Raw genomic sequence first — 23,990 nt, 5'->3', positions numbered from 1 at the left:
AGGAATGCCATGAAGAAATAGAAAGGCAAAAGATTTCCCAAGCTTTAATTATGGGTATTAATTTGCAGGAACCACTCTCCACAGGAGCATCTCTGTATTTCCCTCTGTGCTTTTGGTGCTCGCTGACTTCCCTCATCCATTTGTAGCAAATGATGGACACCAAGTTTTCCTCAAAGTGTCTGTCTGATTTCCGGTGGGATGATATGCAGGACAGAGTTGTGACAGTGAGCGTGAGCAGTGTTGGAGCTTGTATGTGCTTGTTGTCAGACAGCACCAGCTTTGCTACTGATACATTAGCGATCACAGTTAAAGTACAGGTAGCTCAAGAGGCCAGTATTTTTTTTGGCTACCATAAGCTAGTGGAAAAGCAGATTCTCACTGTCAAGAGCAAGAAATTATAATACTCATCATAATGTCACTGTTAATTATCCTCTGAGGTGCTGATGCTCTTTGCTTTAAGAAATGGGTTTGAGGTAGCTCAGCTTCTTTTAAGGAAAATTTAGTAGATTGTATAAGTCACATTTTGGTGTGGTAAACTTGCATAGATACCAACAAATTTAGGCAAAGCTCTGCTCTTGAGCTGCTCCAGACCTCGGTCTGGTGGTATATAGCTTTAAATGAAGATACTGCCATCAATCAGCCTGTCACCTACCTCACTACACACTTCTATTAAATGATTTCACTATCAGCTAAGATGGAGCACACCAGTGAGTGGCATATTATAAGTGTCTAGAGAGATTAGATACTGAAATTAGATGGATAACATCCAGACTGCTGCACTGGATCCCTGAGCTCCCAGTGTTGCGGTTGCCGATGTGTCCTGCCTCACTCAGATAAAACCTAAAGGTGAACTTCCTCATTCCTTTCTCTTAACAGAGGGTGCAAACCAGAGATCTGTAAAGTCACTCTCCTGAGAAAGTTGCAATAACTGTGTGCTATATAAGCAATGTGACCTCTAATTCTTCTATAGAAATAGTGTGGCACATTACAGTATATGCCTGAATTCATCAGATGCCATAGCATGCTCTAACCCCCTCTGTTTTCAGTTTCTTAAACCAGTAGCTTCTCAATCTGTTTTTCCTCAGGGTGATCCTTGACAAAAGATGATATAAAAAAGTAGTAATTGAAGTATCAGTAAAAACCAATCAGCTAAGAGATCTGAAAGCTGACGAGACCCAAGACGACAGCCATACTTGGGGAAAGTATCCTTCTCTCTGGCAAAATTTATTTCAATATATTGGAACAGCATGGGATTTAAAATTGGATACATTTCTGCCTTCTTATGATAGGAAAAAAATCTGCTGTGAAAAAGGTACAGTATATAGACAACAACAGAAAATATAGCTGCAGGTATTGAGAAATAGCATTTAATTGCCTGTTTCTACTGGTGTAATCCTTTTCTTACAAAGGGGCACAAACTTAGGAATATGCAAAGGGAGAACTGGGTTGACTGGTAGACTCTGATACAGGAGGCCAAATGCTTTACTGCAGATGGCTGGCTGTGGAGTGTGTTAAACAGCTATTTTATGAATACTTTAGAAATATTCAGAAATGTGTAGGGATTATGCAATTATTCTTAAGTCACACCTATAGAAACAAATAAATAGGCTGTATCAGTTCATCTTTTCAATGGCTCAAGAAAAGTCTTATTCAAAACTTATTCAAAACCCCAGTAACTTTTCTCAGTTTAGAAATGTAATGGCGTAAAGTCATAGAGGTTAGTGCTGGGAGAGGATCTTTGCTCTATTTTCTGTAGAAATATGTCTTTTTCTAAACTCCAGCTAGGCTCCACATTTGTATAAAAGAATGATTTTTTTCTCAGAGTTTAAATATATATGGATGGATGTATCTATATAAATTAAGGTGCTTTTGCTCATATTAGTTACTACTGAAAACACCCTAAGTCGTCTTAAATAAGCTAGCATAGCATGGCCTTGTTCTTTACCTGGACCTCCGTGTGTTTTTCCAAGAAAATGCAGAATAACATTCAGGATGATGAAGTTATAAAGGCTGTAGTATGGTTTTTAAATATTTTTTTTTTTGGTGGGAACTTTGTGTGAATTTTTCATGGTAGAAAAGTTATTTTTGGAAATCTCTATATCTATCTATTCCTGAGCAGCAGCATTTGGCAGTCTTGAAACAGAATTTAGATTTATGCTGATGGTGCCCTTAATTCATGTTATCTTCAAATTGTTCCCTGTAATTTGTGTTACAAATGATAGGGAAAATAATTTTTTTTCTTTATATTATCTTTTATTTTGGTGGAAAGTGGAAATAGTTGCAAAACGAAAAATTCAGCCCTGACAAGATCACAGATAGGAATTTCAGTTCAGCTATACCAGCAAGCACAGGGTGGCAGGGGTCAGCTATCAAAATAAAACTACTCAAGAACTCCAGGAAAAGACCTGACTGGTGCTTTATTTAACAGAGACCTACCTTAGGAGTTTAAGATAGTGAGAAAGTAATTGCCCAGGCTTCAGTTTAACAAGGAGCCTGAACTTGCTTCATGCATGATGGCTGGTCTCAACTGATTAACTGCAATATTGCTAGAAGCAGAAATGGGAATGTAAAGGGATAAATTCCACATCTGTAGGATTTAAAATGGGACCCTTAGGCAGTCCTGTGCACAGGCTGCTGAAGGAAGGTGAAGGTGTTCTGATACTATTTAGTATTGGTTGTTATGGGGTAAGTGGTATCTGACTATGATGGAAATTCTGCCAAGTACCCCTGAGGTTCAGCATAGAAGTAAATATTTCAGGCTATTGGTGATAGTTTTAAACCAAGCACCTTGCAAGCCAGTATGGCCAAGTCACTAAGAGTAGCATCTGCAGAAGATGGCAGGGAGGAGCGTGGAAAGGGCAGCTGCTACATTGCTGCCAAGGAGAGGAGTGAAATGTTTCTGTGCTCCTCTCCCCTCTTAAGGGATTCCTTTCTCATTCATTTCCTCAAGCATGACCAGCTCTGTTGACTAACATGGTTCAGCATTTATGTTCATTGCAACAGCAAAATATCTCCTCTTTCCACTCTTAAAAATGTGTGTCTGCCTCACCTTGCCTGGTGTCTTTCTCCTGGAGGTTGCATTGGCCAGCAGCTCTTGGCCTCCTCCCTGAGTGCGGTCAGGAAGGGATGGGGACAAGCCTATGTCCCTGCCTGCACTTGGCGGCCCTCAGTGAGTCTCGTAAGACATTTGTTTGTTTTCTAGAGAACTAAGAATTCGGGGAAGAAGGCCAAGGTGTTGTGACAGATGCCAATCCTGCATCCATGAGAATTAAGCATGGCACAAGTACTCCTGGATTTAGTGTTATTGCTTTTAACTTGTTTAGACCGATTTACAATGGTGAGTCTGGTGAAATCTGTTGGGGTTTTTTTCTAAGCAGTGGAAGGCAGGATTCCTTTCTCATTTCTGTTAATGATTTCTTTTGAATAGCTTGAGAAAAAAAATAGCATTTTTCTGAGCCACAGTTCGCATGTTTTGTGAGAAAACTGGAAGAATACTTGCATATCTCACTAGAGGTACTGAAAGGATTAAGTAATTTCTGTGAAGTATTTTGAATTTCCTGAAAAAGAGATGTTATGGACAAGCAAAATGCTATTCTCATAGAATCAAAGAATACCAGGTTGGAAAGGACCACAAGGATCATCTAGTTCAACCAATTCTCTTTGCATAAATACTAAATGTAGAAGTTGAACAGTGATACCTAAGACAATCTAAACTCATCTTAAATATTTATAAATCCTCCTCTTTTTAGGCTATTCTTATAGGTCCTATTTCTAAAGATGCTCAATGTTGGCAACTTATAGGCAAATCACTGGAATTTAGAGATGCTCAGCCCTGATGCCAATCATTTTTCTTTATCACACTTCAGAACATTTTCTTTGAGCTCCACGCAGAAGGCCAAGTTCTCAGCTGGAGTAAGTGCAGGTAGCTCTGCTCAGCTGAACATCTCAGTGCCTATTTGTATTAGCTAAAGGTCATGCTCGTATCCTGACATACAAACATCTCAGTTTGCAGTCTGAAAGCTATTGCTTTCTATTTTCCTAGTAGTAAAAATACTGCAGAAGAAACAGGCTTCAAAATCCTGCTGGTTGTCTGTAAGATGGTTTAGAGTTCATCCTGTTCTGCTAATATATGGCATTTGTATGGCATCTGGTGAGGGAATATTAACAGGAGTAAATTGGAACCACCTCATAGTTGCCAACTTCAGCAGAGGCAACTGGATGCTGCTGCAGAGGTTACCTGGTATTACTTCAGAATAAAATCCTTGCTTTAGGGATCTAACTCCTGCCGACTGAAATGAAGCTGCTGTGCTGCTAAACTACCTGAAAAAGCCCATCACATGGATAATTTCAGGCTGTCAGCAGTAAAAAATAGCAGGCAAGGAGACTACAAAGAATGGGTTAAATCACAGACTTCCTACCTCTTTGGTATTCCTGGGTAATAATCCCTTTACAGTGACTCTACACTGTGGGTAGAAAATGGCTACCTCTTTTTAAAGATAATTTATGCACTCCTTTGCCTTTTGAAAAGGATAGACACCAGCTAGCTAGAAGACTGCTCTGCTGCATTAGGGCTCAAAATATGTACCTGATGTGCAAGTTAATCTGCCAAGTCATAAATGTTACAAACAGACATTTGATTACAGTGTGTATTTTTAAAGTATGCTTTTTGACTATGTAGCTTTAGCAAATACCGTTTCTTCCACCCTGTGCTAAATGGACAAGGATACATATGCTGTTAAACTGGCACAACACAGGCTCTGCAAGGATTTCTTTCTGCAAGGGCTGCGTGCTATGAGGCAGCGTCTCCCGGATGATTCAAAGTGCCCTTGACTTGATCTGCAGTAAGCAGGAAGGAAGGTGCTTGATAGTTTCTTCTGTGATGCAGTGGTGGCATCTGAGGAGGCTGAAAGTGTGAAGGAGACTTAAAAGGAAGCTAATTCCTTTTTTCTTTTTTCTTTTTTCATTTTTTTTTCCCCTTATGAGAAAAAAGTTCTTGGGCTTGGACCTGAAGGGGTTGGTTGGTGAGAAGTTTCTGCTTTTGAAGTAAAATTCAGACCTAGAAAATTCTATAGTGGTTGCATAAGTATTGAAATTACAACAGTGCTAAAGCCTGCAAAGCAAACAATTGACTGGGGAACATATTTCTAATATAATTGCCTTCTGACGTTTTTTTGTTTTGCTTTGAGTTTTGATTAATTTCACATTGATTATAATCAGCGAGCACTGGGGAAGAAATGTTTTGCTTGGGTTTTTTGTTTGTTTGGGTTTTTGCCTTTGTTTTTGGTTTTTGTTTGGTGGTTTTTGTTTGTTTTGTTTTGTTTGTGTTTTTGGTGGTTATTCGGTTGTTTTTTTTGGTGTTTAAATTCCAGCAGCTTTGCCGTTTTCTTCCATTTGGAAGAGGAGCAATTCCTGGTACCTTCAGGAATTATTACAGAAAAAAAAAAACAACAGCGAGGACAAATTTGACACTTTTGATCCCTTGAATTAGATAAACAGGATATAAACAATTCCAGGCCATCCCTGTATGCCATGAAGAAACAAACCCATGGTAAATAGGAGTTAGAATCAATTCTTCAAAAGCACTGCATTTTTCTGAGGAACACAGTGGCCCCTGAGCGATATCAAAGGCACCTCACCATTTACTGCTCATCTACAGCAAGAATTACCAGACTGTCAGAGTGGAAGGAGGCACCAGTGAGTAGGTCTTGTGCTGTTTGTATATCTCCAATACACTCTGTGGTCTGCAATAGAGTCAAAGGGTATTTTCAAGGAGATTGGTATCTACAAAGCAGATGTGCAACTCTTGTATCATCTGCCTTGCTCCTTGAGTCTGTGCTACTCCCTGTCACAGCACACAGCCAGTGACAGAAAAGGCCCAATGTGATTCTGCTGTGTCTGTCCTGACTTCTTCGCCTCTCATTCTGATCTGTAATAGTATCTCTGTACTTCTGGTTGAATGTTTCCTCAGGAAGCGAATAGCTTGTCTTCAATATCTACCTGAACCCTTTGAGTCAGAGGTCTCACAATATAAAGATGATCCTGGAGGTGAAGCCAACCCAGTTGAGAAAAAGGTGATTCCTCCCAGTATGCTTTGTGCCTTTATGGGGTTGCTCAGGGAGCTTCAGCATATGTCAGGCTTCGGCATACGCAGCATCTGCTCTGGCATCTTATCCTGTAGGGTGTTGGTCTTCTTGGAAGAGACCCGCTTTGCTAGACACAGCTCTCGGCTCATACTTAGTCTGCCTGTTCTGGGAAGGCGCTGTGTTTTCTGACAACAGCCAAGATAAAAATCAAGGGTTCACTCCATTGCCACTTCAGGGCTGATGTATAACTTAACCCTTCAGTTTGAAATCTCTACTTGGTATATACACAATTATGGAGATGATGGGTTAATTCACTTAGACTATTTTCTGACTTTATGAGGTTGCTGCAAACTGGGGATGTTTAAAATTTAGGGTGTGATTAATTTTGCTCCTGCTTTAATTTCCTATGTTTTGTTTTTAAATATCTATTTGGGGGCATATGTATTAAATTTTTAAAGTGTCACTGTTTAATTAAAAGTTATTTAGTAGATCTGTCAATAACCTGTTACGCAAATTCTACTGGGTGTGTCTTGCATTAATTTTTCATCTGAAAGAGCAAAAAGAAGCTTTCTCATTTCCTGTCAATCTTATTGAGGAATGCTGAATAATCAGAATGCAGCAAAGGTAAGACTGCCTTCTGATCCCTCTGACTTATTTTGAGAACAAGTTTGGTTCTTTCTATGTCAAAAAGATGTCCTCACTTCACCTGCTAAAATCAAACATGATGCTGGAAATCCATCCAGTATCTCCAATTTATCTCCAAATTACTGTGCAAGCATTAATTAGTCTCCACAATACTCAGAAGAGGTAGATACATAATGTTGTATTATCCTGATTATAGATGAAAATCACTGTCAAGAAGTTGTGACTAGCCAAAGGTCACATTTAATGTCAGATCAAGAGTTGCTGCATTCCTGTGCCTCCTACATGAGATCCTACTGCTTCTGTCTGCTACCTTATCTCTCCTTGTGGCTTCAGCTCCATCAATGCATCTGCCACTGAATTTTAAACATATATTCATATTGAAGTCCTCAGTGAACACAATATATTAGCAAGCCACATCTTTTCATTAGCCAGCATATATTCTGAATTAAAGATTGCCCATTTATTCTGGACTTCTTTTTTGCAGTTTATGTGATCAAACAAGGGTGAAGGGGTGCTAACTGTCCACACACAATGAGAATCAACCCCAGAAAAATACCTACGGGGACTACCGCCAACACTTGCATGGCATCTTTCATTCTAACAGCGTAAGAGCCTGTGGCTCCTCTCACTCCAACAAGTCCCCTATATATTTATTAGGCCAGTGGTTGTTTTCTCCTGAAATCGCATTTAGTCTTGGATCACAGTTGAAAGGAGTCTGTGTGCGTGGTGAAGGCCGTAATTCTTGTGCAGGACTCCTAAGAGGCACAGCTGGTTTGGCTAGGTTGGAACACTGAAGGCTTTGCCCTAGAGCTCTTAAAGAGATTAAATTGGCCTTTTTTTATTATTATTATTTTCTCCTGCCAAGCTCTTGTGCCAGCTGTCAAGGTGTTTGACCTTCACAGGCCACAGAAAAAACTGAGTGCATGAGAACACGCTGTCCAAAATCCTCAAACGTCCTTACAGCAAGGGCTTCTCCAGTGCTAGCACTGGTGATAATGCATGAGGCTTTTCACTGTGAAACCTAACCTTTTTTATTCTTTGGCAAGCTCGCAACAGCAAAATGTGCTCTTTTGACCGCAACATCTATTACTGCAAATTCCCTTCTTCCTGGGCTGTCGCGAGGGCTGCTTTCTCACACGCGGCACATGCAGAATGTACTGGCACGCTGCTAACTCATTTGAATTATTCTGATTAGGTTGTTCTCACCTTGCTGGAAAAGGAAGGATTTGCTGTAAGTTGCCACAGTCTGAGATTTCAAGCTTTTTACAGTCTTGTTTTTCTACTACTAGGCTGGTGATTTGTCATCCTACATTTCCTTTCCAGGGTCCCAACGCTATTTGTTTTTCAATGTCTAGTGAATATTGAAGGGTGAGACTTTCCTCTTCCCACAGTGATTCATTCTTATAATTCTGAAGCCTTCTCTAATCTCCTATTTACTGTTGCTACTTCCTACTCCAGGCATTTTCCTTCTCATTGCTTACATTGGAACCACTACTTTCTGTAGTTCCACTTCAAGAAAGTGTCCTTCTGGTGCCTGATGATGGCTGCAGTTCCTCCACTGCACAGCATCCCGTGCTTCATGAGCAGGAGATCAGTTATCCAACCACAATTAAAATGCTGCTTCAAAACCAGAATTGGTGCCACAGCTTCCGGGTGAAAGGAGGAACAATCAGAAGGACAAGATTATGTTGATCATGATGAAGAGTTGTTTTGTGTCCAGAAAGGGCTACAGAAGCAGAGAGCCAGGCTGAGAATAATTTGAAGAAAAATTCATGAACAAGCCTGTATTTTCCTGATCTACATGGAAAACCTGTCTTTATTCTGAACTGATTTAAAAACAAACAAAAAACCCCCCACCTCAAACAAGCTAAAGGACTGCAAGCAGAAGATGTGTATTTGTAAATAACTCAATAGAAATTATAAAAGCAATTTGGGAAAAAAGGGAACCTTTTTTTCCTTAAAAACATTCAACAATTTTTTTCATATTTGTTCTGCAGTCTTTGAACTGTCAAGGCTTTTTCCTTATCCAAAGATGTAAGCAAAATTTTGTGCAGAAAATTATTTGCTTTTTATCTTTCAGTCATTCTCTCTTCAACTTTGCTGGTTTGCTCGCTCTTTCTGACTGCCATTTTACTTTTTCACTTTTTTATTAAGTGTAAGGTGACAAACCAATATTGGGGAAAAAGAATGCTTTTGGATTTTTCTCATGGAGAGAAGGGAAAAACTTGAATAAACTTCCTTTGAGAGGAGGGGGAGAAATGGAAGGAAAAAAAGAAATCTTTTCTAGCCAATATGTATGTACATTTATTTGACCAGCTCTAGATCTGAGACTGCAGAATATATACAATACAGTTGACACTCCAAAACTTGTCTCTTAGCCAGAAGGTCTGTGTTTCATGAGAAGGCTCCCTAAACATCATCTGCAAAGTTTCCAAAAACACAAACCCAAAATATTTCATCATTTCCTTCCCTCGCAAGCATCACGAGTAGCTGGACTGGAAAGACAAATAAGGCTGGGGAATAAATGTTGAAGAGGGGCTGGTGACATGCATGGTGACTACTTTTGGCTTGTCTCTCTCTATATGTATGCTTAAAAAATAAAACCACTGCCTCAGTGTAATGGAGGATTCAAAACCACGAGTGACAACTTAGCATTTTGATGAAGGTAGGTGTATTTGAAGAAAAAATGGATTGTACCCTAAGCAGCAAGCCTGCGGTGAGTTTTGTTACCTAGAAGAATTCGTAATTTGGGCTAGTGAGTTGGCTTAAGAGTGTTTTTGTGGCTTGTAGGCATTTTAATAGCAGGACTGTGGTGAGCGCTAGCAGGAATTATGCAGCTTGATAGCTTCATGTCATCTTGAAATATTTCTTGATTACAGCTAGTATCATATGCAGTGCCGGTAGTGAATGAGAAGCTACTTTTTTCCATTTGTATCCAGATCTTTATTGATACACCTCTCAAAATACAGCTTCTGGTCTCTCAATAAACATGGTACAGGACTGGTGAATTTATTTTCTACACATAAATTTCCTAGTGTATTTTTCTGAATGTATTTCTCAGCCCTTTGCCATCTGTTTGCATTACAGCTCCAGTAGGAAGACCTTTAGACCAAACTGCTGCTGTATCTGAACAGTTATATATAAGCTTGCAGTAGAAATGTTTTGTGTTGTTTTGTTCTTTTGCTAAAATTATCAAAGTGAGGAGCAAGGGATGCCACAGAAAGGGATTTCTACTATAAGTTTTGCATTTACTAGAATTAATGATGTGTCCACAGCTATCATAGGAGGAAATTACATTTGTTAGACTGTCATTGCTAAATAAAATCTGGTTGGCTAATGGGATGAACATTGCAATCGGAATTCCTTGTTTTTCCTAACACTCACATCTAGGATCTCTGTTTAACTTTACTGCAATTCTCACACCTGCAATCATGGACATCTTCTGAAATAGCTTTAGGACAATCGGGATAAAAAGAGATTAGATTACATTTCTTGCTGGTCTGAATGAAGACCTTGCTGCTGAAGTTAAGAGCAGTAAAAGCTTAGGGAAAAAAAAGCAAGAAATGTAATAAAATCAAGGAGCGGTTTTGTGTGGTATTCTCAGCAGACATACAGCTATTTTGAAATCTTACCTGGATGTCGAGAGTAGGAAAAAGTACTTCACATTGCTGCTCATGAGGCTGGTACTTGAATGATCAAAACAAAAGCCTATGGGTACCTAGTCTTCCATAAGCATGTGGATCCAGGGAAGAGAGTAGATGCCTGCTTTACTCAGTTTTAATTCCTGTCTGATGAAGGTTGTGTAATGGGAGTCTCTGCACAAGGGAACAAATGGCTTTAATTACTTCATAGCAGTGCTCTCCACCTCGTACCAGAATGAAAATAAGGATGACCTCCCCAGACTCCTACATGCAAAAGATAACTCTATTTTCAAGAAGCCAGCAGCTTTATGCATATGCTCCTTTCCTTTAAATTTTCTTACAAAGTGACTTGCATCCTAATTCTCTTGAGTATTTTGCACTTTATATTGAATATTTGTTTAAAATTATAATATTTTGTTTATATCTTGTCCTTTTTGTAGAAGTTTTCGTAAATGGTTAAGACTCACAGAGCCTTTGTGATGCAGGGAGGTGATGGTAGTGCCAGTGTCTATATCAGATTATGATAAATAGATGCACAAAGCTGTCACAGCTGACATTTTAAAAAGTTTTCAATGCCTAGCTTAAGAACCTTTGGGGATCAACTTGATGAGACCATCTGCAGCTGTCATTGACTTCAAGGGGAGCTATGAAAATGAGGACCTGGTGCTGAAATTCCTGTTGTGACCTTCTGTGTGAGACCAACATTTATATCTAAAGGGGAATTTTGCCACTGCAGGATGCCCAAGGCTTGGCAAGACCACTGACGCAGGAGTGAGCCCAATGTCTTGAAGCCTGCTTGTGATCAGCTTCTATTCAGCAGGTTTTCACATTTAGTAGTGGGCCTTATGGATGCTAGAGTCTTGAAAACACCATTCCTCTTGTTGCAAGAGAGTAGTTAAAAAGTGTACATATTTAATTATGAAACAGGCTGGAATAGTTTTCATGTAGAACATACAGAGAACAAGAGGCCTAGGAACACAGCTCCAAACTTCCTGGCTTTTGCTCATATTCCTGCCACAGTTCCCAGTAAGATTTCTCTTTCATCTGCATTTGCCGTAGTTCCTCCTTTCTCCCTTTCTAATAATTTAAGAGACAAGATGACAGAACAGATTAGAAAAATATCTATAAATAATACCGTACGTAAAGAGGCATTTACCCACTGAGTCTTAAAACTCATTCCCTGATTTGGTTCTATTTTTATAAGCTTCATCTTACTTGACATTGACAATGATTCATATAAATATTAAGTATTCATTTTTAGTCCATTGCACATAAGTGAAGCTAAACTGTAGTGTTCTTTGGAGATTTTACCCTGCAGGTCCTTACTTGGGATGGAAAGAGGGACAGGACGGTTCAGTTCCTAAGTACTCTACAGTTTGGTCCTACGGTTCTATATTGGATAGCACAGATGTAGCATTTTAAAAGTTTTCAATTACATTCATATTTAAAAGGGGTTTTTTTGTTGATTTTTTTTTCCCCTTCTGCAGGATATAAATATAAGATGTGTTACCCTGAATTAAAATCTAAATCTGAAGGCTGTGGAATGTAACATGATTTCGTATTCATACCTCTTTTTTGTTTTGTGGTTATGTAGAATAACACTATCATTATCCTTTTGCTACATCTTGTTTTTTAATTAAATAATTTTAAAAAATGTTTTATTTATTGTCCAAATGTCTTGTTCTTTAGACTGCACAGCAAAGCTATTTAAACAATGAAAGAAAATATTTTTTCCAATGTTTGTCTTGAGTTCAAAATTCAAATTCAATTCTGCTTCTGTTATAGCAGGAGTAGATTTGGTAACAGATGGTAAAACTGCAAAACTGCTACTGCTTCATTAGAGCCCCTGGCAAGACTCCTATACAAGGTAAATTAGAGTAGAGAGGTATATTTAACAATATACCCTTCACAGTTTCCAGTAAGGTTTCGAACTAGTATGATGTGTATCATGAAGGCTAGAATGTAATAGCTAGAATGTTTACTGATTACTTCTGTGTTGGTTGTTAATACCAGAGCTAAAGCACACATCCTGTAAAAAGCCCTAATCTTGCAAAGACTAGTGCGTTTCCAAGTTAAATTCATGCCGGCAATAGTTTAACTGAGATCACTTTCCTTTAATGGTGGTAACACACGTTGAAATAATAAAAAGTAATAAAATGTAAGTGATCAATTCCCATTTAAATTAAAAGAATGTTTAAGTTAAAATATTGATGAAAAGGCAGCCTTCAAAGATTTTAGGAATGCGAGTGTTTATATGGCATGACTGCAAGGTGGCAGACTGATAGCCCTGGGAAAAGGTATGGCTTTTCAAAGCAGTCTGTGATGCATCCTTACAGCATGGCTGAAAAACCACTCAGACTCTGGGGTGAAAAAGTCCCCTGCATACCGTCTACTTCTGCATATCATCTCATGCTTTCTGTGCATTTTGTACATTACTTCTCCGCAGGGGTTGCACAGAGATCACTAAATCATTGCACATAGCTGGTCCTGGAGTCCACCGCATGACGACCACACATGGTTATTTCCTAATGGGAACTGGTTTCAAAGTAGTGAGTGATTTCAAATAAAAACCTGGTGTTCACATGCTAAATTCATGCTGTCTCTGACAATGTCACTATGTGTATGTGTTTTCTGCTATTAATCTCATTGGATTCAGCAGCCCAGAATTACCACACAGGAACAGCTTCTTAGTGCCACATTACTGGGAAATGCTGCCTTGCCAGATACCCACTTTATTGGTTTGTGAAATCCTCAGGCTGTGCAAATGGCATCAACTTCACAAACTGTGTGGATTATGCAGCTGGGTGAAGTTGGGAAGTCTCTTGAACAGAGACAGATGAAAATTTGAAGTCCTGCAGCTGGAGGAAGATGTTAAACCTGAATTTTCACATTCTAAGCACAAAACTGTAGCTACTGGATTACTGCATCTGGCAAACTGTTTCACACTACTAATACCTCCTGTTTTCATTCGAGCATGTTTTAGAAAACAGCTTCTATTCAGTGTGTATTCAGCAAGTATATTTAAAGGACTGTGCCTCTTAGTGAGGAAAAATTATGGGCATTAAGGCAGTTACCAACAATACTAAAGCAGTTCTGAGCACAGGCAGAAACTATACAGTAGGCATAGGCAAATTTTAATATGCATTTAAAAAGACTAGATTGGCAGGGTTAGCATTCTGGGAATTGTAAGTTTGAACTCTCATGGCTACATCCTCTCATGAGCCTGGCCTCAGAAGTGAAGATGTAGGAACTGACTGCGAGATTTCCATGACGCAGGAATGACAGAGAGATGGTGGGCGCCCAGCCCTGGCTGGCACAGCTCATACGCATCCTGTATCTTTTGGAGAATCATAGCTTTGGATGATCTTTTGCTCCAGTCTAGGTTGGTTTGGGAAACACTACATCTGAGTATAGTGCAATTCTTCACAGAGATGCTTACTGTTAACTTGCTGTTTTTATGGCAATAGCATTTAGAGGTGTGTACAGAGATTGCAACCCTATTGTGCTAGTTACTGCAATAAACACAGAGTGAGGGAGAGATGAAAATAAAGCAAGTTACCCGAGAAAAGTTGTTTTCCTGTTTTGAAAATGACATACTAAGATTAAATGTCTTATATGATTCCACACACAGTACAATTCATAGAAAATGAGAAGGGCTGAAGCATACTCAAATGACGTGGCTTTATGAGCTAATATGTTGCTTGTGCCATTGCAAATGTTCATTTGCTGAGTTATATGACTGTGGCCTGCCTTTGTACTACTGACGTGCTGTAGACGCTAGCCGAAACCCCTGAAAGGATTCTTCAGAGCTAACATACGCAAGCAAGGAGGGCGCACAAATAATGACTAACGCTTGATAAGCTGCACTAATTCAGTTGCTTGCAATCATCTGTTTTGGGGGGGGGGGGGCAGGGTTTAGTTTTTTGGGTTTTTTTGCTTTCTATTAAGTTGGCACCATGGAGGTCTGTGCATATCCCTATGGACATGTGTGGACTGTTCTTAATGAATGTTAAAGATCACCTAATAAGAACAAAAGCTTACTCTGCTCTTCTAGCCAAGATACCCTTTAACGGCAGTAAATGAGCACTTCTAGGAGTTGTTGTAGCTGACAGTGGTAAATATGTGAAGATAAATTTGTGGTTTGGAGTTGAAGATGCTATGGAATTGCTATTGAATTTCAAACTTTTCATTTGCCTTTAGTCCATGTCACTGACACTTACAAGGTAAACTGAGCTTCTTTTCTTAGCAGAACAGGTTCTCCAAAAGATGTTTTCTTTAGAACAGCGAATGCACTTTTGCACTATTGATTTCCTGCTGCTTAGACATAACTAACATTTCAAGTAATCTATACAGTTTTGAAATTTATATTAGGTCTTTTAATAAAATCACTAGCACTTTTGGGACTTCTTGGTAGGATAAACACTGAACTCCTATCAGCTGAACACTAAATTCACCAGATGTAAGCTGATCTGCTACTGCCCCAAAAAAAGAAAACCAAACAGCCCCCCACCTCCCAGCAATCGACTGAGTCTGGCATTGGCTGAGCTGTCATAGCACAGTTGGGTTTTTCTTGGTTTGTTCTTACAAGTGCTTTACTGAAAGAGCTGGAGTTAAAATCAGTTCTGCATTATGCGGGACACATTCCTAAGATGTGCTAAGCCGTACTGTCACTAGATTTCTTGCAAAACTCCACGCTAGAAGCAATGGGGAGATCCATGCTAAAAAAAGAAACAGGAATAGCACAATGTGGCTGACATCATGTTGTCTTGTTTTTAGAGTAGAGATCAGAGGCTGCTGTGAAGGCAAGTCCTTTTGCACTGTGTGTTGTAGCAATTACAAAATTGTCCTTGTCCTGAAAAACCTTGCCTGAAATAGGTTTGCATGGGTCTCTGGCTGGATCCCATTAACACCAGTGGCCGTATGAGGTGGGGTGAGATTTTTCTGGCAGTCTCTTAACTCCTTCCCCATGGCCTTTTTTGCTATAAGACATGGCCTCCCTTCTGCTGGAGGTTGTAGGTGCTCAGCATTTTTAGGGGTTTCTCCCTATTCATTTTTTGAAGTCTGTTATTGAGCTAGAAGCATTCTGATTGAAGGTTTTCATTTAATTAATAACTGGATAAACCACAAAACTGGTCTCCACCATCTGTACCTGTCAATTGATCCGGTGTAACGGAGACTGCAAGAATCCAAACTGGAAAATAGAACAGGGTTATTGGAATGAATTTTCAAAGTGAAATCTGCAGCTGAGTTTCTGATGCATGTCAAATAATAAGCAACCTGAACTGATCAGATCTTTCTGTATTTGAATAGAGAAATGCAGGTAATGTTGTAAATGTGTTTTTTGGAGGGCAAAGGTGGGCAGGAATAGGGATTCTGCTGCAGTTGAAACAAGGAGCTATTATCGTGTTGGTCTATTTCTGTGCACGTTTCTAGTTTTTCTGTGAATGTAGAGCAGATGATCCAGGAAATTCAGGAAAGACAGTGGATTCAGTTTGGTTGCACAGACCAAAATGCCTGTTTTAACTCGTATTTGTCTCTGGGAAATTATAAGACTCAGTAGGAATAGGTTTTGCCTTTGTTATTTAAAACCAAATAATCCATCTTACTGCTTCTTAGAAGGGACATTCCTTCCCAGATTTTCAAGTAAAAAGCCAGTGGGATATTTTAAACCATTTTATGCAGTCATAACACCACAATGGTCTTGACCGAATGTTTTGTCAGAGTAAATCTAGCAGTGCTGAGATTTGCTGCTGCTGCTGAAGTATCAACATAATTATGTAAGTGTGTGCCAGCAGCGTGTGCCTGTGTTGGTAGCTCATGTGCAGCACACACATCGCTGGCTGTCCGCAGTGCACTGGAATCGGAGATTTATTGCATTTACAAAGGGCCATTACAATGCAATTTTAACTTACTGTCATTAAAGGGTCTTACATCATAAGGAATCACTACAAAAAGCCTTGGACTGAGATTTATTCAAAATTTTTATAGCATGATTTATTAGAACCCTCATTATGTCTTATAAATCACGTCTGAAAGAAATGAATATCAGTTTGGGTCTAGTCCTTTCACCTTTACCCGTGTTGGGTAGTACCTTGTTCTCAGCCCGAAGGAAATGGGGATATTCCTGGAGTAAGCTATCACTACAAGAGTAGGAGGGAAGACAGCAAAAACTGGGTCTTTACTGAGCACGGGAGAGATGTAAAAATTATTCTAGAAATGACAGCATTCAGTCTATATTCCAGGGGGGAGGGGATGGTTCTCCACAGATTCATAGATTTCTCTGATTTCATCTGATCCTAACACTCCTGTGTACCATTTGGAGTGAATCACATATTTATGTAATGCAATATTCAGCAGAGAAAGCCAAGTCAGCCTTCTAATACTGTTCTTTCCTCAGATCAGATTCAGCATGTAGTAACTGAGGAGCTAATTGTAATACAATTGCAAAAATCTCAAAATGGCTGTTCTATAGTCTTATCCCCTAAGAATGCTCTGAAATTTCATAAAATTGAGCCTATACAAAATGGAAACTCAGGTTTGCCACCTGCATTTGCATGAGAAAGAATTACACACTTGATTATCAATTAGGGCCCAACGTTTCACCCTGAATGCCCCTGATTGCCCTTTTTATTATGAAATGCATTGCTTGGATATGATTTGGTGGAACATTAATTGAAGTCATGTGGCTTGAACGAGGTTGTATTCTATAGTCCTTTGCAGTAAAAAATGCCAGTAAGATCATGAAGAGCTTTGTCAGAATTAGAGCTCTGTGTTTTGATGCAGTGTCATAAAGATGCTCATGTCTTTAAACGATTATGAAAAAATATATTTGAGTTTGCATATTCCTAATAAATTGCTAAGATCTATTGCGCTTCAGTGTTTTGGAATGGAAATACACAATGCATCTATTAAAAAAAAAGCAGTACACTGCAATTAACTTGTTATCCTGAACCATACTGCAGGAAAATTCATCTCTATCCTTGAAGTCAGTGGTAATTTTGGCACTGAATTTCAATAACAGTAAGGCTGGGCCCTCTGTTGCTGATTTGCTAACATCTCTCCTTATGTTAAAAGACAGCATGTATAGACTTTACTGAAGTACTACCATAAATATACACCGATCAGTCATGTATTTTTACAAATAAGAAAGATAAATACCATGAAATAATAGATTTCACATTGGAAGGAAAAATCAGATGGAAAAATAGTTTTCCTAGGTATAGCCTAATATTTTTGTGAGCAGTTCTAAAATAGAAATATCACAGATCTTTTTATCCTTTTTCTCATGATCTACCAGCAGAGAATACCAGTATTTTGTTGCCTTCTTTTCCTAACCAAAACCAGAATAGCAAATGTCAGGAGAAGGGCAAAGAAAATAATTGAAGCTACATAGGGATGGATTAGAGAGAGAAGGGACCGAATATCATACTGAAACCAGTCACTAAATTAATATTGATTTCAGTGGCTCCACGGTTACATTTTCAGAAGTATTTTGGGATGATTTAATTTTGAAGTCCTTCCTCATATGGAAATCCCACTCAGCATCGTAGGAGGTGGCAGTGATAGGAAGGCATATATATGTGTATGCATATGATGGTATGATCTATACAATCACAGCCTTGGCTAAATCAAGTAAATTTTGTAACCTAGAAACATTAAAATTAAGTAAGATTTAAAAAAAAAACTAAAATGGCAACAGATGCTGTTCTTTTTTAAGGTTTTAGAATAATAGAAATAAAATTGGAAATAGGCAAATGGATTGAAAAAAAACCTTCCATGAATTAGAACTGCTAAGTCTGTACTAGCCAGCCATACATTTGTCAGGTGGATAACATCATCACTCTCATCTCCCTGTGAGGTTGGGACTTCAAAGAGATTGTAAGATGTTCTGGGCAGACATCGTATCTTCCTATGTGTTTCTGAACAACTCAAACCAATGAAGTCATGATTCTGCATGGCTGCTATGATATTTTTTTTTTTGGTAATGATTTTAAAATTTATTACTCCTGAATCAGAAGGACAATTCTCAGGAGTTATTTGCGAGTGTGTCTGCTCCCACCTTGGCTAATTTGGTAGGGACTGAATGTAGGACTTGGTGTAAGCGGTTAACAATTTCTAGATGGCATTGCAAAGGCTTCTTTGGACAGGATGCAGACACGACCGTACCGTGCTACTAGTGGGTTATGTAAGGATTTGCAATAACATGTCCCTTGATGGGAGAAAACAGGAATAAAATGGGATTTTAGGAACTATATTAAAAATGAATGATAGAGTGGTAGTTAATAGATGTCTGTCTGTAATTCCATTATACTACGAGTGCAAGGGAATCTTCATTTAATGTGGAAAGACTCATTTTTCCAGAACTGTAATGCAGCGTGCAGTTAAAATTAGGCTGTCTCGTTAATTGTCAAAGTATATGGTGAGAATTACTGCAGCCAGCTTCAGTGCAGGATTAGATACGCCTCTGCAGGGGAGACTTTGCAGAAAGGCCCAAGGTAGGAGAGCAGCTCCATCAGGGCTCCTTTGATGAAATCCCTCCCCGCAGAGAGCGGTGCCTGTGGTAGGGGAAAGTGTGTTGGGTGGCTCTGCTCCTTCCTCTCCCTGTCGGCTCACACTCAGCGGAAGCCCCACTCCGTGTTACTTTCCCCAGTTCCCTAGTGTAGCTGTACTGGGTGAGGGTGAAGGATGAGCAGAAATCATGCCAGCCTCTAAGCCTGGAGACCGTATGGTTATTCAGGAACTAGGATTCCATAAGCCTTCTCATACCCCTGGGATGTAGTTTATATAGAGGAAAAAAGAGTTTAAATGCAGCAGGGCTGAAATGGTCTGGAACATACAAAAGAAAGCTGGAAGAAATCCCTGGGGAATACCTTCTTCTCATCTCTTCCCCCCTATCCTTTTTCTTGTCACCATCTCAGTGTCGGAAACTTGTCCTTCAAAAATCACCCAGTGAGGAAAGCAGATCCTTCTGCAGGATGTGAAGGGAGAACATGAAGGAAGGGTGAGAGAGAGTTTTGCCATAAGCCTTTCCTCTTCCAGATCAGAGCTGTATAGCATATGCCAGGATGGCAAGTCAAGCTGTTGAGGACTTCCTATAGGACCCCAACCAGCTTTTATTTAAAAACAGTAAAAATGTTTATTTGGAAGGACTAGAAAAGCTTTCTTGAGGGTTCACTAATGAAGCTTAACTGTCCAATTTGAATGTGAGCACTAGTGCAGAATCTCAGCTGAAAGCTCCTGGTTCCCAAGCACTGCCTAACCTAGCGACTGAATGAACACAAACACAACCTTGCCCTGCTGGGGAGGAGGGGAAGGAAGGGGGCAAATGTGTTAGATACCTGCAGACCAAACGCCGCAGGAAGTCAATGGGAGTTTTGCTAGTGTAAGAACAGCAGGACCGGACATAAATATAAAGGAGAGGGGATGCTAAGAAAATATTTTTCACACACTTGTGTACTGAGAGGTCTGTGAAGTCTAATGAGTGCAAAAGGCAGGAACTCTGTGCCAACTCTCAGACACGCTGCTGTGGGGTATCTGCGTAGCTTTCTGTGTGACTCTGAGTATATTTCCCCCTTTGCTTCTACTTATGAAAAATAATTTTACAAAGTTGCCTGAACATAGAAAAAGACAGTTCTAATAAGCTTTACAGAAATGTCTCACCAGTTTAGGTGTACATTACCCATCGGCAGCAGTGATATTTAGCTGCCTGATCAGATGCTTTTGAAAATGCACCTGGATGGCTGTCTGTCTGCATATGCACTCAGTACCTCTGTAAATCCAATATTTTTCAATCACCTAATCTGCTACTCTGTTCAGACCTCCAGCTGCCAGACTTTGCTCTGTTATCCAAACGTGGATTCTTTAAATTATGGACAAGTGTCACACTGGTTTATCTTGTAGGTGTCTAAGGCAATCTGTGATTTGAAACAAGCTACCTTTTCTTACTACAGATTTAGAAGATTATGCATTTTTTAAAGCATTTCATCTTTTTAGAAAGAACTACCTTATTTAAGAAAGGAGTGTTTAGAAAACTGTAATTTTATTAAACTCAGACTCTATTGTTTTAACAAGAAACTTTTGATTATGTTGCCCCTGAAGACAATCAATGAGTGACTGGGAGCTTATGCTTTATCAAAGTAAGTTTAGAAACAGACAAAATTTGCTGATTTTGCCTGGGATACACAAATGCTCTTCCAATCTCCCGTGACCATCTTCAATGAGAACAGATGAAATTTAGTATAAGTTTGGTGCTGGTGAAGCAAAACAGTCAAATGTACTTGTATTTGTAAGGAGGGTCCATCAAAACTCTCCAAGATTGGCTTGATTTGAGTAAATGCTGAGCTTTCCACAGATGGTTACTAAACATTCACGGAATTAGTGTACCAGATACACTAATATCTTGCTCTATTCAGATAGGCAGGTTTTAATTTAATCTTAATATTCATGTCCTGTATTCCTTTTGCTTCCTTCAGTGTAATAGTATAATGGTTATGTAAACAGATGCTTATATTAATATGTTATTTTGACATACATTTTGGCGCCATATGTAGTCACAAACATGTATATAAAACCATTAGTACAGTCTCATATCTGATTAGGATAACAAATTTTTGTGATGTATTTTTTTGAAAAAATGGCAATGTGAATTTAAATTTTTGCATGAATAGCGTACACAATGAAAAGTGAGGTAACAGTGGATTTGTTGCCTGACTCTGCTAATGATTGCTTTAATATACCCTTCACTTGTTAATGATGCTATCAATTATTTTACTGTAAATTAGTTATTGTGAGTTTAAGGTCTTTTTGCAATGTATGTGTTAGGTTACAGGAGCATAAATCAAACTCTCATCTTTTTACATCTATAACCATAACATACGGCTTTTATTAGAAAATGTTAAGTGTCTTATAATGTCTTCTTAATGGACAGCGTGTGCATGTATTGATGATGAAAGCCATCTTCCTTCATGCAAAATATTAATGCATATGGCCTATGTCTCCATAGATACAAGTTAAAGAATCATATTTAACCCATGAAATATTCAGCATATGCTTCAACTTTGCCCAGAATTCACATTTTTCTAGTTTAACAATCCTTTAAGGAAATAACAAGTTAGAGGTAAATCAGGAGTTGAATTCCATCAGGTATGCACATGTAATTGTGAATAAACAGTATAACATCCACTGAAAAAAACCAACCAACCAAAAAAAAAAACCATCCACAAAGCCCAAATCACTTTATAAAATGCATATTCCTAAATGAAAATACCCACAGAGAATTAGAAATCGGAATTTATATCCTCTTAGAATTCCAACTTGTCTACCACAAAGACTCTTAATATTGGCTATAGATTTTGTCCTCTGACCTAAAATATCATAGTGCTCCCAAGCAAAATGTGTTTTTGCCTGTTTGTATCCTTTTCATTGTGACAGCATTATCCATTTGGCTTTTGGATCATTCCACAAAATCTTGGACAAGCATGCTCCTTTGACTTGAAATGTGTTTTACCAACAGATTCCTGGGCACCAGGGAGATCTGCTATTCAAATTAACGCCTGCTAGCGCTGGGCTTGATTAAAGGAAGCTAACTAAGCCTTTTGAAGGATACCCTCCAGCCTTCCCACTCTGTTTCCATGTTCCCTTGGTAGAAATAAGGGATTTGAAAGCTGCAATTCAACAGCATCATCCTTTCATCTTGTGGTAAATATTTTATTATTCCTTTATCCTCCGTGCTGTTTAAAGGAATTCATTTAAAATATTAACTTCTTTGTTCAGGGAGGAAATCTCCAAAGGGTATGCAAACAAGAATCTTTAGAAATGCACCAAGATATAACTCCAGGCTCTGCTCCAGCTTTCCCCATTCATTCAGTCTGCAGACCTGGCAGCTCCCTGCTGGAGATCGCTGCTCAGACCAACAGCCTCCAGCAGCTGCTCTTCCACCACCCATTCATACATGACCAGCTCCTCTCTCCCTGCTCTTCCACTTCTCTTTCCTCCATCCATCCAATTTGCTTCCTAATCTGATCTCACTCCTTTGATCCTCCTCGGGAACACCGATCATCCTCCCACACCAAAGCACCACTCATCCCAACTGAGGGCTGGCAGCAATTATGCTGTAACAAAGGTACACTTAAGAGAGGAGTAAAACCTATCCCAACCAATTTATTTGTGAAGGCATTATCCTCCTCCTGTTTTTCTGCTTATCAATATGGGGATCCTGGGAGTTAATCCTGCTGCTGCTCCTGAAATAAAGGTTTTCTTTACTTTTGACATCAGGAGCAGGATCAGGCCCTAATTATTGTAACTATTCTCATACGTAATAGCATGAAAGGTACCTACTTAGAGGAGTCCGGTGACTGTTTAAGACCGTCTTTATCCACAGCTATGCTGTGAACTGCACCAGTGTGCATTCCCTTTCCAAAACAACCGCAGGCACCAGGAGGAGGGAGGAGGTGTCGTTCAGTAGCCAGGCAAGAAACCTGTCAAACAATGTCCCTTCTACATGAATGAACCCTATTCTCTGATTACTACTTTGCATTTCCCACAAGGGAAAAGACAGAGTGAGGAGCTGAGGAACTGAATTACACATTCTCAGAGAAGCATGATCATAAATATTTAACATGGTATGGATGAGAAAAGAGAAAGGAACAGACTCCCTTTCCAGTCCAGGCTGAGAAACTCTCCAAATACCCCGGTCTCCCAGGGACTGCCTGCTCCCATGATCCTTTCTCCATCTCATAAGGGGGAGAGAGAGCTGTCAGCTCCTAAGAGGGCTGAACAAGGTGTCTCTGGGGGATGTCTTACTGGGAGATGATTGACTGTGAAAATCTGTGCATGGAGGGAAATTACCTGGTATACTGGAGATCTCCCTGGGCTGTGAATGGGACCCTGCCCCAGACTGTGGGTTTCTAGTAGCCTGTTAGAAAATAAGGGTCTCTGGAAGCCCACATGTAAGTACACAAGCTCATGCCTTGGTGTCCACTTGTGCCCCATGTGTTGGGCCTACTTGAGAGCGTGGGTTATGTCCCCAGAGCCTGCGTATGATTTTTGTATGGCTACACACATGGATGGCTGCTCTGCTCTGACAGCGGAGATAATACTGATGATGCTGGGAGGAAGAGGGACTGAAGGGATGTTCGAGTGTTTTGATGAGGGTGCTGATTGCATAGCTTACCCTTGCATATCTGGAGGAGTAGGGATCCTCAAAGAGCGCCCAGATGCGGGGCTGCCACCGTCTCCAGAAGCCCCCAGACCTGCCATCTGGGGAATCACTAAGTGCTAGGCGTTTTGTCATCTCCAGCTCCTCTTCACCATCACCAGAGTCTCCGGTGCCATCTATGTCTCCGTCCTCAGCACTGCTATCCAGGGGTGCCCCACCAAAGCTGTCCAGAGCCTCTTCGGCGTCGCGGTGCTGCCGGTAGGTCATCCAGCAGCAGGGCTCCACATCGGTCTCATCGATGCCCCAGAAGGCCAGCTCCTCCTCATACAGGGGCCCGCACACGTCCGCGGGGCAGTGCAGCTTGCCAGTGCGGTAGTAATTCAGGATGTGGGCAAAGACGCCCGGGTGCCGGTCAAAGAAAAACTCATCCGTGCGAGGGTCATAGTCGAAGTGGCTGTGGGCATC

General features: G+C 39.9%; 1 pseudogene across 1 annotated transcript; it reads right to left on the bottom strand.

Moving 5' to 3' along the window:
• Positions 1-23,540: 23,540 nt before the first annotated feature.
• Positions 23,541-23,984, bottom strand: LOC104542290 (annotated as a pseudogene). Its single transcript, XR_728149.1, has one exon. The product of XR_728149.1 is annotated as a potassium voltage-gated channel subfamily C member 1 pseudogene (transcript).
• Positions 23,985-23,990: the final 6 nt, after the last annotated feature.

Source organism: Mesitornis unicolor, unplaced genomic scaffold (genome assembly GCF_000695765.1).
Source record: "Mesitornis unicolor isolate BGI_N332 unplaced genomic scaffold, ASM69576v1 scaffold32086, whole genome shotgun sequence".
NCBI lineage: Eukaryota > Metazoa > Chordata > Aves > Mesitornithiformes > Mesitornithidae > Mesitornis > Mesitornis unicolor.
The sequence above is the reverse complement of the archived record's forward strand: the minus strand, read 5'-3'. Positions and strand labels throughout refer to the sequence as shown.